Consider the following 15,486-nt stretch of genomic DNA (forward strand, 5'->3'; position numbering starts at 1 on the left):
TCAACGGTTAGGATTTACTACGGCATTTCAACCGGGCTCCATGACTTCCTCTCTCTCCTACTCCCGCTAGTCTACTGAGCATTGTCGATCCACCTTGTCGATCCGATGGTCCAGATTGATTCTCGTCATTCAATATCCGCTAGTACTTAGATTGAAACTCCGTTGTTCATTTCTAAGCTCCACCTTATGCAACTTAATCCTGGCCGCCCATCCCGAACACATCTCGTCTGTTGATCATCTAGATCCAACAGTTACTGTGCATCCACTTCACTACTTCGCTCTTCTCTTCATTTGAGTTTTTACGATTAGGAGTGACTGCGACTCAAGGGCCTCTGCTCTCTCCTCCTTTCGCTAGTATTCCTCTTGCTCACTGCTAATGGTCTGGAAGTGCTCCATATCTTTAGCAGCCTGATATTGACAATCATCACATAGTTTGCCAGAGGGTATAGACTCCCAATCGTAACAAATATAGCTTTCCTTACATAGCACTCCTTCATTTTCCAAACGATCAGCTAACATATTGGCTTTTCTTCTCACATGGACGAAGTTGACGGTTCTCAAGGTTCGCAAGTGGGAATGAATACGCTGAAAGACCTGTGATAGCCTCCAATGTTTCGATACTTTTCCAGGTGTCGTTCCATTACACATTTTCTTGGTCGCATTACTAACCAATTCAGAGTCAGCTTCAATGATGACATTGTGTAAATTTGACTCCACCAAGATTTCCAGGCATTTCTCTAAGGCCATGAGCTCTGCCATGTTATTAGTGGCATTCCCCAAATGACTGTGAAAGATATCCTTTATGTGCCCCTGCTCATCTCTTATGACACCCCCAAATCCAGCCATCCTCGGGTTGCCCTTAGAAGCTCTGTCTATATTGATTTTCAAAAAACCATGAGGAGGAGGCTTCCAGACATCTTTACCAGCAGTTGTTTTTCTCACACCCTTGTCAATGCCTTGGGGAACCAGACAATGGAGACCCAAATGCAGCAGTATGCTAGCATCCTGGGGCGATGAAGGGTCCTCAGGAATTTTCTAAATTAAGGCTCCTACTGTATCTTTGAGCTGTCGTAAAATTTGGACAATAATGTTATGGTTCGAGCCTATTGTGTTCTTGAAAATCCTACCATTGCATTTTTTCTAGACATCCTAGATAATAAAGCCTGGAACCAGAGTCCAAGCCTTGTTAATAATTTCATTACTTAAGAAGTCTTTCCTCCAATTCTTCAAGGTGTTGGTGATGTTGAGTGTGTCCCTATCAGTTTTTTTGAAGACTGAGGCCGCCCATTCCCACACTGTTGAGGTGAAGGGGCAAAGGTTTAGTAAATGTTCCATCGTCTCCTCCTATAAGCCACATAGATGGCATTTGGATGGGCCCACAAAACCCCGTTTCAAAAGATTCTTCCATGTGAGAATTTTCTTTTGGTGAACCAGCCACTTAAACAACTTGATTTTCATTTATTGCGGGTTCTACCATAGGTCATTCCACACCTTATTAGGATTTGGATGATCAAAACCTAGGGCCTTGCGTTTAGCTTCTCTGAGGTTAAAGGTGCCTTCTGTGTTTTGACTCCATCTAAGTTGGTCAGATGAGGATGACACAAAAATCTTCCTCTGTTCCAAATCAAGAGCTAGGGAATCTGCTTGGGCCTTCAAAGGACTCGCTTCACTATAACCAAGATCCTTCCACATTCTCCATTTACCATTGTCCCTTACCTGATCCCAAAAGTCACTTACCATAAGTAAACCTTTGTTGTCAGTGTCATTTTTTAGAGCGGTTTGTTCTTCTCTAAACAAATTTGGTTCCTGCTGCCAGTTATCCTCCCAAAACCATGCAAGGTTCCCAACTCAGATCTCCCAAAAACTATGTTGTTGTACAATGGCTCTATTCTCCCAAGAAAGGTTTCAAATGTGGGAACCCTTGATGAGCCTAGACATCCGGATATGATCCCTCTCCTGCCAATTATATGCATATTTATGTTTCCAAAGCTTGGCCCAAGGGGTTGTCGATTCCTTGAGCCACCTCCACCAAAGTTTTTCTCTTGAAACTCTGCTGAGGGTTTCAAGTTCAGTAAGCCCCAAACCACTAGGGGCCTTAGGTTTGCAGAGCTTGTCCCAAGCTACCAAAGCCCACTTCTTTTTCTCTTCCCCTTTGCCCCAAAGAAAATCTCATTGAATACTCTTGATTTGTTGCATAACTCCTTTAGAAGCAGGAAGAGTTGAAAACATGAAAATGGGAATATCTTGCAGGACAGCCTTTGTAAGCATAAGACGCCCACCAAATTCAAAGACCTGCAAGCCCATTTCCTGACTTTGTCTTGTAGTTTATTAGTTACCGGCTCCCACACTCCCCTGCTTAGAGGTTTGTCCGTAAGAGGCATTCCAAGGTACTTGGTAGGTAATTGATCCCTTTGAAACCCAAGAATTCTGGTGAGGTTCCTCTGAATAGCAATGTCAGTGTTAAAAGAGAAAACCTTTGATTTGTTAAGGCTTACCTCTGTAGCAGCGGCCAAAGCAAAGTTGTTCGGGATCTGTTTGAAAGCTATGGCTTCCTTGACCATGGGAATGCCCTGCAGCATTGTGTCATCCACAAATTGTTGATGAGTAGAAGCATCACCCTTTGGGGTAAGTTTCTGACCCTGGATTATTCCTTTAGCATTTTCCATTTTGATCACTCTGCCTAGCCCTTCCATCATAAGAGCAAAGAGGAAGGGGGAGAGTGGATCCCCTTGTCTGAGACCCCTGGAAGGCTTAAAGGTTTTAGAGGGAGAGTCGTTAAGAAAAATGGAGAAGCTAGTTGTGGATACAAGGGCCATAACCCATATTATCCAGTTGTGGTTGAAGCCATAAGCTCTTAGCATTGCCTTAATGTAAGACCAGCTTATCTTATCATAAGCTTTCACTAGGTCAAGCTACATGATCATAGCAGCTTGCGTATTACTCTTAAGAGAGTGTACCACCTCGTGAGCTTGTATAATGTTGTTGAGAATCTGTCTCCCTTCCAAAAATCCAGTTTGCTCCTCTGAGACGAGAACAGGAAGAAGGGGCTTGAATCTGTTAGCGATCACTTTGGAAATAATTTTGTACACCACATTACATAAGGTTATGGGTTTAAATCTGTCTGGAGTCATAGCGTTTTCCTACTTCTGAAGCAAAGCTATGAAAGAGGCATTAAGAGCCTTCAAGACTATTTTGGATCTTCTAAAGTCCTCCAAAACATCTAGGATATCTTGTTTGACTGTTTTCCAGCAAGTTTTGAAGAAGCCCACATTGAAACCATCAAGGCCAGGAGCTTTCCCATTTTGCATCTCATTGATAACTTCACTGACTTCTTGTTCAGACACTAGCCTGTAAATATTGTGGTTGTCTTCCCTGGTTGCAAGCTTAGGAATGAACTTTGTGAAGTTGTTAATGAACTGAGATCTATTGACGAGAGGCTCCTCTGCTATGTTAAGGAAGTGTTGAACTAGGACAGATTCCTGTTCTTTGTGAGAGAAGAGCTCTTTCCCTTGAGAATCTTTAAGTTTTGAAATTCTATTATGTGATCTATGATCCAAGGTTGATCTATGAAAAAACTTTGTGTTTCTTTCTCCTTCTCTAATCCACTACACCCTCGATTTCTGTCTCCAGAAAATCTCCTCTTGCATGCACCGATCTTCCCATTCATTCTGAAGAGAGTCAGCCTGAATTTTTCATTCCTCGGTAAAACCTTCTATGATGATGATCTGATTAATCCCCTAGAGTTTCTGCTCAACTTATTTTTTGGCTTTAAAAATATTACCAAACTCTTTTGCGTTCCAATCTTTAAGCATAGATTTGATGTGTTTAAGTCTCTGCTGTAACATGAACAGTTTAGTGCCTTGAATGGGAAAATCTTCCTTCCACCATTTGTCAATATTGCTGGTGAAGTCAAGGCGAGAGAGCCAGACATTTTCAAACCTAAAAGGTCTGTTCCTCGGTGTACCCATAAAAGTAGCTTCAAGCTGGACAGGCCAGTGGTCCGAGCCTCCGAAGCGAAGGATTACATCTAACACATCAAGGCCTGTTAGAAGGAGGTCCTCTGAGATTATGAATCTATACTTGAGAAACCCCTCCCCTCTTATTGTTCCAAGTAAAAGTGTTATTCACTGTTTCAGTGTCCACTAGACCCATATTGTTAACTTTAGGTATGTTCTATTCTAGAGCAATTTATTTAAATTTTCATAGTTAGCAATCACATCAGCATTAAGATAAACTGCAGATAGAACATAAATATAAATCGTGGAAGACAAGCCAAGACAAGAGGACACAAGATGTGGCGCTAGCCAGGGACAAACCCCACAGTGTGGGGAAACCCTTGATCAATTCTTATTTTATGTTCTTCAAAGTTCAGCGGAGAAATACAGAGAGAGAGATAGTACATTTACAACAGAAGTCAACACTTTGACTTATCTAGATCTAGCATAGATCATTTCGAATAACAATGAGATCAGTAGAAGACATTCTGATTCAACTGATTCTCCAAGGTGACTCCTTCACCTATCATCGTGTTGCATATGATTCTCATGATGTACCACTACATACTGCACCATGTTGTGCTAATCATGATTATCATCATGCTGCCCTTCATGTCCATGATCTCATTCATCATCAAGCTTCCCATGCCTATGATTACATTCACCATGATGTTGTCCATGCTCCATGTATCATTGTGTTGCCCATGCACATGATCTCATACATCATGCTACCCATATATATATCATGTTGCCTATATATATCAAGCTACCCATATATATATATCATGTTGCTCATGATCTCATCTCTATGTTGCATTATGCTTGATCTACATCATGATGCTGCCCATGCCATATATGTTGTCTACCATATTATACATAGCATGTCTTCCATGCCATGTGATGCCAAGCCATGTCAATGAATATGCTGACACAATTCCACTGAAGATTGTTACAGTCATACCGTTGATTGCTATATCAACATTACTGCCCATCAAAGTCTTCAAGGTCATGAGTCTTCATGAACTGTGATAGATGACAACGTATAGTCATTGTTGTGCGTATATAGTTCATTGTCAAGCGACTACAATAGTCCCTTCCTGTGGCATAATTACCCTTATCACTACGGCTACTCTTGGCTTCCTATGTCTTGACTGCAGCGTCTTCATTTACTGCAACTACTTTGGTTATAAGTGAGTTTTGTCATACCTATATAGCGTATACTCAAACTTCACATGGAATGGCAGAGAGGAGTCTGAGGTACAGATGTGTGAACAGGTCTTGTTGACTTGACCCATTGATTGTGTTTTGGATCTTCATAAGCTTGCGGCTCCTCTTCCATACTGGACTGCAGTTATGACAGCAGCTTCTTCATTGACTGCGTGGGATTTTTACATTGGTGCCATCGTTACCCTTACTGCGGCTTTATAACCAGAGTTCTGACATTCATCCTGTAGCTGCTCTTTATTTTAGAGGCATCCAAGATCTCAAAGATGTTTGAATTGTATACGTATGAATGTCTCCATGACTGTGCATAGGGTGTCCATGAACAGCATATAATGTCTCTGTTTGCATCCTCATAAGCCTTCGGATAGATCTTCATGACCTTCGTTGGATTAGGGCATCACATGACTGTAATATAGGGCTGCATTTAATACCTTCTCCTCGAAGACTTGTAGGCCAGCGTATTACTCTTGATGTCTCTCTCCTACTCCAAAAACCCAAGACGTGGAGAGGAGGAGATCACCTCAAGAATGTGTGTTCCAAATGACATCAAATCCTCTTCAATTTATACCAAAAACGTATAGGTTGAATAGACATGACGTTTGGGCTTCTTGAGCCTACATAAGTTTCTTGTCGGCTTAATAATAATTCCATAATCAAAATAAATTCATATCTCCATAAATACTTATCGGAATCGGATGATCTCTAGATCAATCCTACACCTCTCAAGGAGAGGGATCCAATAAAAATATTAGCTATCATAAATAAGCTGACCTACATGGAGTTTAGCCCTAGTTTCCAATTTTAACACATATTATTCATGAAGTTCTGGAAGGTAATGGAGTCTCTGCCTAGTTTTCTGGTACCGCCATTTTTCTCTGTAAGAGATCTGATCATATTGAAATCCCCTACCAGAATCCAGGGCACGTCAGGATATCTCTCTCTCAGCTCCTCAAGTGAGGTGAGAAGCTTAAGTTTGTCTTCTAGATTTTGAAGACCATATACGTTAGTGATCATGTAGATATCCTTATCACCCAAAGGTTGAATCACTAGCGATAGATAGTTCCTACAAGCTTCAGCATCCAGGATTCCAAGTTTATGAGGATCCCATAGTGTAAGAATCCCACCCGCCGAGTTTTCAGCTTTAACCTCTAGATTCTCATACTTGATTAACCATTTGTTGTGTATCTCTCTAATCTTGTCCATCGAACATTTTGTTTCCTGAATAAAAACCATATCAGGTTTTTCTTATTTTATTCTACTGCTAAGATTTTTTGTTTCCTTTTACTTCCTAGACCCCTAATGTTACAAGTTGTAATCTTCATTAAGAAAGGTTTGTAAAGGAGTAACTGGGAAGATCCCTCATCTTACCTGAGTTGATCATAAGTTTCCCACATTCTGTCAGCAGCTCATTCTATTTTTTTCTTCCTCTTTTCCTACCCGGGTTCTTGGAAGAATACATCGGTGTATCCTCCATCGTTTTCACCCCTCTGTTCTCCTAGCTATCATGGGTTCTTTTGACTCCAGAACCCTTCATTTTTTATCTCCAGAGGAAGGTTTTTCGAACTCTATCTAACTCCTCTTCTGGCAGAGAGTCTACCCCTTTAGTGATTCCCTGCTCCAGAAACTTTTCTAGATCTAAATTCTCCCTCTCTAGAATCTCCTGCAGTTCATGGTCTTCTGTTCCAGCCTCACTTGGGGTCATCTCATGCTCCCTACTAAGCTCCATCATGCTTAGAATATCATCCTTTTGTTTTTTGTTCTCTGGTATATCCTTCGTATTGGCATCCCTTTCTCTCTCAGTGGGAATATTCTTTGATTCCTGGTTTGTCCCGTTGTTTCCAACTTCTTCTTCTAATATCTTGAAACTATTGTGGCTTGGTTGTCCGTCTTCATTAATTTTCTTTTGGTACCTCTTGCCTCCTTTCCCTTTACCCCCCACCTTAGTAAAACCCTCGGGATCTTTGCCTGTAGTGTCTTTCGTCTTGCTCTCTAGCTTGTTCAATGGGCAATTCCTGTATAGGTGCCCATGTTCATGGCACTTACGAAACCTAAATGGGATGTATTCATAGTCCACCACATGCACCCATTCATCATCATACACCTCTAAAATGATTGCTTCTGGAAGTGCCCCAGATAAGTCCATTTCCACACATATCCGGCGAAGGAGGTATATTTGCCTCTTAGAGTAGCATCAGAGATCTTTATAAAATGCCCTAGCTTGTTGCCGATAGCCTTTAGAGACTCCGACAGCCAATAATCTAAAGGAAGGGAGTAGAGTCTTATCCATACCGGTACCGATGTGAAAGTTTCTCGTTCCGGGACAAAGTTCATCACCCATGGTTGCATGTAAAGGCCTGCAGAAGCGTAAAAATAGGGTCCTCCCTTGAACACTCTGTCTTTATCCTCTAAGCTTGTGAACACCACTGTGAAGAAACCCTTGGACCCAAGGTGAAGGTTGATTTCCCCCTTTGGTTTTCAGCAATTCCTTATCCATGCTTGCAGGGCCTTCTCCGTCGGCCAAATCCCTAAAAATTTGCAGATAACTGCATATTTCGCCATGTGACCTCTGTGCACCTGTAGCGCTGGATCACTTAAAACGACCAGAGGAATAGTGGTTGACATGGGTTTACAGACCCCTGTTTTACTCATAGGAGCAACTTTCTGACTGCTAACCTCTGTCCTCTTCTCCTTACTATCTTCCTCATGATTGTCCTCCTATCCATGAGGTCTGATATTTTCTGCTTTTTCTGTATTTGTAGCCTTTACTGCCACCTCCATTGGTTTCTTGAAGCTATGCGATCTAGTTCCCTTGCTCCTGTCCGCAACCACTTGTCTGTAGGAGGGAGCTGAACTCCCTCCTCCACACCCCACCATGTTGACCAGCGACAAAACCCTAACTCAAAACCCTAGTTCTGGTTCTTCCCTGGTATTCAAGACCGGGTCTGAGATTTGAACTTCCAAGATTAGCTACATTAACAAAAATAAAGATTTCAATAAAATTGCTGCAGAATCTATGACATTCTGGAGTTGATTTAAAATTCAACAACCAACATGAAAATTTCTCCTAGAGTAACATAGTTAATATAACTTCGTTTTTCCATTTAAGGATACTATCATTTCAAATGAGTAATGGTCTTTTTAAATGGCATCGTAGTTCTTTTTAAGATCAAGTTTCCATTTTTCCTAGAGTAACATAGTTAATATAACTTCATTTTTCCATTTAATGATACTATCATTTCAAATGAGTAATGGTCTTTTTAAATGCGACTTTAGTTTTTTTAAGTTGCAATATGTTGTATTTTTGGGATGCTTTAAATTTTTATTTTATTGTATTATATTGAAGGTGTTTTGTTTAAATTGGTGAAGTTAGGCATTGTCTATTTTTTCATCTCCATTTGATATTTGTTTGTCTATTATTTTGACATATGTTTTGTTTTTTAATCTTTTTAATTAAATTAATTAATTTATAAAAAAAAATTGTTATATGAACAAGTGTCATATGAAATGAGTTATAGTTTTTTGGGCATTTAGTATTAATAAGCCATAATAATGACCCATCATATTATAACAAATCCTATTTACAAATTAAGAATCTCCAAGATAAATTAGGGATAATTATATTTAATTAATTCTTAATATCTAAATTAAAATTAAGTTTGTTATTTATTTATTTTTAATTTTTTGGAAAAAGAATGATAATAATAATGATAATTTAATTTTAAGATTGTGTCTAAATTAGATATTAAATTGATATATGAGAGTTTTTCATTCAAAGTGTATAAAAGCATATATATTTTAATCCTCTTTGAATTTGAACCTATAACATTTTACTAAAGAAACACACTCTTAACCATTGTTATATATATATATATATATATCTCCTTTATATTTATACTTTATTAATATGAATTGAGATTTATAATTTCTCCATTCCACATACAAAACAAATATATGTAAAATATATATATATATATATATATAATTTATCTCCTTTATATTTATACTTTGTTAATATGAATTGAGATTTATAATTTCTCCATTCCACATACAAAACAAATATATGTAAAATAAACAATTCAATAATGTGAAAATTTTCCAAACTATAAATGTATATCATATACTTAGTAGGTATTTCTTCAAATCAACAGTGAGGAGTGTTTATTATTGTTTCAAATTAAAAATGGGGAAAATGCTAACTCACTCATTATTAAAGAAAAGTAAAACTTAATAACCAAATTGGTGGGCTCCAGTATTGTAGCAATAATGCTACAACTCCTGGAGCTTCCTATCTCTAATTTTATCAACCCGGTAGTTCGTAACAAACTTGGAAGCGACGGTGCTGTATGCACAAGTACTAGCTCTTGTCGCAGCTGTCACTTGGTCAGCTGGCACAAGTCTGCTAGGGCTCAAGCCAACTTCTATATGTTCTCAGAAGAAGCTTTCTAAATGATGAACGAAGGCTATCTCAAAGGAAATTAACCTACTTTGTAAGAATGAACTGAAAGCCAACCAAACATGGAAACCCTAGTAAACCCTAATCTGACTAGCTTAATCTCTATGATGCAATGGTGGGAATGCAACTTCTAGAAATGATGCCATTACTTCTAGTGAGATGAGATGCATGAATTTAAACTACTTCCATTGAAGAGAACACGTTTTTGTATTTTTGCTCAAGTGGGTGGAGTTATTATGATTGTGCTTCTTACTGGGTATTGACTGTGCAGGGGTAGTTCGAAGGGAAGGAAGGCTTGGGAACGGTTAGGAGGGCTCTGAGAGGTTCCAGGGGATCCCTCACATCATTCCACAGAAGTCCACAACGTTCAGGTGCTCGGCAACCGTGTTTGCAGGCTTCTACAAGATGTCTGCAGGGGATCCTATAGGAAACTCGGGATTTCTACAGGATGTCTGCTAACTCCTACAGGATGTCCTACAGTCGGAGTTTTGGGTGATGGAGGAGTGAAGGAGCTGTATGGATGGATAGGTAAGATGAAAGAGGAGCTTGAGATGACCTATGGATAGAGAGATGAGATGGAGAGAGCGTGGATAGAGCTGGTTGGTCGATAGAAGGGTAGAGTAGTGGAAGGTCAAAAAGATTGAGCAACGTGGACAGTAGAAGGTTTGGAAGGCAAATGAGCTGAACAGAGGATGAGTAGGTGGCTTAGGCACGGTTCAAAAGGATAAGAACACGATGAAGTGGTGCTGCGCAGTGTAAATGAAACAAATCACCCTTATCTTGCATGTAAACGAAAGTTCACCAACCTATTCTAACTGTTTTATTAGGAATCAAAGAACAGCAATGTAAGTTGAACGGAATTCGTGCATGATGTTGAACCCAAGAGTCATTACTCAAGATATAATCGCATGGACAATTCTTCAATCGAAAACATTACATCAATACTTGTATGCATATGTTAAAACAGTGTTTTTTGGCAATTTGCACGGTCTACACTTTTGGTCCCCAAACAGAGGTGAAAGTGAGCATGCATTCACCCTTTTTGGACTCAATGTAACTTCAATCTCCCTAAGCTAATTCTGAACTACTGAAACAACTGCATTCATGAAACTAACCTACATAACAAAACCGAAACAATCAACTCAGCAAACTGTATTTTTCAAGTGCATGTAAAGGAAAGAAATGCAATGATAAAAAAAAGACAAGTAACAATACAAAGGAAAGGAGGTCTATTGCTCTCAGGTTGGGCCCTAACCTGAGAGCTATAGCTCCCCTAAGAACTCAGAATCGAATGCAAATCGAACTGACTTTATTAAAATATCATAATCATGAGTCTAACAACATGCCAAAATTGGCTTACAAAGAGCAAAAACAGAGCTACAGCTCGTAATCCAAAATCTATAACAAAAGTTCAAGAGTCTCAATGAAGGCTACAGCCTTAATATTTATACATGATGAGGGCCAAGCTGGCCTCCTCAATTAGTGGAGCTTGGCTGTCCAACTGAAAGTAAACTGATGTTCCTGTAGAATCCGTTGGTTGCCTTCTAGCTCGGTGGTAATAGCTGTTGGAGCTCGGAGTTGGGGTGGAGATCACGACGGAGGTCATTCAAGGCTGTGGACAACTTCCCTATAAACCCGCAATGCCACCTTGGTTGTCTCCTTGTCTTCATTTGCGTGGTCTTTTCTCCATTTAATGTCAAAAAACCTGAAATCATCATGTATTAGCCACATAGGCATAATGACTGCCCTTCTTCCTACTAATAACACGAATATACTAAGAAATGATGCATAAGTGATAGAAAATGAAGGGTTGAGCAAGGTAAGTAGGCCAAATGAGCCCAAATTGTTACCAAAATTTGGGGCTCATCATCACCCCCCAGCTAAAATATTTGCTCATCCTTGAGCAATTTTTCTCCTGCTCCTTGTCCTTGGCCGAGAACTAGGCTCCGGAATACGCTCTTTCTTTCCTACTCTTGGTGGCTCTGCCTGTTCTGCCCTTGGTGGTGATGAGGGTGCCGCTCCTTCCCTCTTCTCTGTTTCCTTGACCTTGAGCCGGGATTTTGAAGCCGATTGGTCTAACCTTCCCTTCCAAGTGGTTGTTTTTGGGCTCCCCCTCTCGTAGGTGACCGATATCTTCGAGGGGGACCTCTCACTGGGTGAAGTAGGGGCATCCCCTGTAGTGATTTGGTTGCTGGATGTAGGCTGTGGCTTGCCCGTCTTTATTCTCATACTTCTTCGAGCTTTAAAGTATAGAGGGGTCTCCCTCTTTCTCTTCTCCTTTGGCTTAGGAGGTGTGCTGAGGCCGGCCAGCACAGCTGCTGCCTCCCTTTCATGAATGTCAGCTCTCTTCTCCTTGGGTTTCACTTTTTCGGGGCTTCCTGTAGAAGACCCTGTTTTAGTCACTTTCGGGCTTCCTGTAGAAGACCCTGTTTTAGTAATTTTCGGGCTTCCTGTAGAAGACCCTTTTTCAATAATTTTTAGGCTTCCTGTAGAAGCCAGTTTCGACTTTCCTGTAGAAACAGGTGTCGCCGCCTTGGTTTGCTTTTCTCCATGGGTTTTGCTTTTTGACTTAGTTGCGGTCGCTGTCGAGGCACTCTTGCTGATGTGGACCTTCTCAGCCTTGTCCACTCTGCCTTGCAACCTTTTCTCTCTTTCTGTCAAGATGGGTGTGTCATCTTTCTCCTTGTCATCCTTTTTCTCTTGTTTCTTTTCTTGCTTTTTCTTCTGCTCTGTGGTCGGGGTCTTTTGGCCTTTTTCTTTCTTTACTGCGGCCACTGACTCTTTCTCCTCACTGCTAGAAGAACTGAGCTCTTCGGTTAGCATCTTTATATCCCCATCCTTTGTCAAATTCCTGAAGGCTTCCCATGAGAGAGGAACCTTGTATGTGTGGAGCGCATCCTCCACAAGGAGTTTGATCAGTCCATGGTGGGCTACCTGGTCTGGTATGCCTTCTTTCAGCTTGGTTGCACACTCAATCAGAGACTGTAGTAGAAAGTAAGGGAGACTGAGCTTGTTTTCTACAGGTAGCTCCATCTGGTGCCGTAATTCAGTGAGTAACCAAAAATGATACCCGTATACAATGCTAAAGCGGCCTTCGCAGGTGATGTACTTCATAATTTGCAGGCTCACTTCATTCCATGGTGGTGTAAACTGGTTCTACGAACCCCATTTTTGTCTTCTGAGAATTCCTCCTCTGGTGGAAAGAATTCTTTCTTAGCTTGTTGGCTCAATTTCCTTTCTTCTTTATCCCATGGTAATCCCATTGGGAGCTCCATAACTCGGCTGATGAATTGTGGGGTGAGTTTGAGGCTCAGACCCCTGAAGGTAACGGTGGCCAACGTTTTAGATTTCGGCCTCAGAGCTTGCAAAAACTCTTCTGCCACTTCGTCATCATAGCCCTGCAATTTGTCACAGAAGGATATCCATTGTGCTCGTGTGAAGAGCTCCACCACCTCAGGATTTTCTCTTAACTTCGCTGAATCAGTGGGCTCCCTTCTGATGAACCCACCCGGCATGGTGAAAAACTGTTGTGTTAGCTGGAGGTGGCAAATGGGAAAGAAATTCGGTCTACTGGGACAGAGCGTAGGATTACGCCTCTGTCATGCACATAATTCACAAAGCTTACCCCCTGCAAACCTTTAACACAGCTAATTACACTGACATCCTGTAGGACGACAGTTCATGCACGGCAGACAACAATTGCAACAATTTTCTTCGACCAGACTGTAGACGACGATTCTGCCACCTTCAAAAACCAATTGCATGGAGAGTTCAGGCTTACCTTTTTAATCCGCCACCTTTTGACGTGAGGAACCCGACTTCCTGTAGAAACAGCTTTCCTGTAGGAGCAGCTTTCCTGTAGGAGCAGCGCGTGAATTCCGGGGATACTGCAGTGGATCTGCGCTCTTGTTGTTGCTTCACAGGCGTTCTGATGGCCAAAGACTCGGAGTATCGAACTGCAGAGGGATCCGGATGATCACTCGAGTCGCAAACGGTGAATGATAAATGCATGAGGTTGATAATCTAGCCGATTAGATTTGAATCGGCGGAATCCATGGCGCGGGGGTGAGCTGTCCCTGCCGGACCGTTGGGCGACGTCACACCATCATTCTTCTGCAAGTTTACTTACTGCCGCATCATTCCCGCAGATCCGCCGCCGCCATTCTCGTTAGAACTCGTTTCTCCCCGAGTGGACGGTTCTCACGTGTCCACTGCCCGTTTTTTCCACGGCCACCATTCACACATCCAGCTCGACCAGCTGACTGGTCGATGTGGCCAATCGATTGACCATACAACCGCTCAACCCATCCATTTCACACTTTGCAAACATTTTCAACGTAAAATTCATGCAATTCGTCGGAAGAAAGGGTCGAGACACTTACCTGTGCGGCCGCAACACGATTGTTCAGGATTTTGGACAACGATGAGTGGATTTATTTGCTGCTGGTTGATTTGCACAGGCCCGGAGGTTCACATTCATAGGCCACTGACGATGGATTTGAGGCTTCAGCTGCATGCACCCGCGTTTTCCTTGTATATGGTGTGCACTCTAGCGGGCTTAACTGTTACGAGACTCCTACAGGATGTCCTGTAACAGTTTCTTCCTCCTCGGGTGCATGCTGCACGATGAAGGCAATGGCCCCACGATCACGCTCACAGAGCTCATGGATGGCTGGGATGGAGATGGTATGACATCTCAGCATTTTTTCATCTTAAAAATTGCTTTTCTCTTGATAACTCACTGATCTGCTTTGATGGTGCAGGCAACTTCATTGCATGTCGACAGGGATGGTAGAAAGAGGTGACAGCAATGTATAAGGGTGCCAACAGTAGCTTGCATGTGTCCAAACCGATACTTGGTCGTTAGATCTCCTCATAAAATGAATTCTGGGCCGCCTCGAACTTCTACAGGAAGTTTCCTGTAGAAATGCAGAACTTCCTGTAGAAAGGTTGCGTTTCCTGTAGAAAGTCTGCACCTTCCTATAGAAAGTCTGCATCTTCCTGTAGAAAGTCTGCATCTTCCTGTAGAAGACTCAAGCCATGATGAAATTGTGCACATACCTTGGAGGAAATGAGTATTCTTGGAGGAGGTGCTAGTGAGGTCTCCTGGCAGGATGATAAGGATCTTTGGCTTTGCATTAAGAGTCCTCCTCACCTTCATAGAACACCTGCAACTTGCATGCATTTTCACATTATGAACTTGTTGTCCCTATCTTTTTGCTTATTGTTTTTTTTCTTTTTTTCTCTTTTTTTTTTTTTTGAAAGATAACAGGGGCGCCTCAATGAGGTTTTCACCCTTGCCATCTGCCTTAAGCGCCTCAGAGAGGTTTTCACTCAAGGATCTTTTCAAATCTCTTTTTTTTTTTTTTTTTTTGAAAGACAATAGGGGCGCCTCAATGAGGTTTTCACCCCTACCACCTGCCTTGGGAGCCTCAGAAAGGTTTTCACCCAAGGATCTTTATTATTTTTATATTTTTATTTTTATTTTATTTTTAAATCTTTCAGGGTATGCCCAAAGCAGAGGCAGAACCCTTCTCTATGACCAACACTGATTTCTCCATAGTTTTGATGAACTCTTGTCTTGAGAGAGGCTTCCTGTAGATCTTCAATCGATGCCCATTGACAAGCATGGGGATGGCCTCCTCATCAATGGTTCGAATAAGAACAGATCCATTTTCATGGCATTTTTCCACTGCATATGGTCCTAGCCATCTAGTTCTCAGCTTCCCCTTGAAATCTTTGTATCTGGAGTCATACAACAAGGCCCAATCTCCCGGCTGGAATTGCTTGTCATGGAGGTGTTGGTCATGCCAC

The sequence above is a fragment of the Pinus tabuliformis genome, chromosome 8, assembly GCF_031772625.1.
Source record: "Pinus tabuliformis cultivar Carrire ecotype Pingquan chromosome 8, CPIR1, whole genome shotgun sequence".
Taxonomy (NCBI): Eukaryota; Viridiplantae; Streptophyta; class Pinopsida; order Pinales; family Pinaceae; genus Pinus; species Pinus tabuliformis.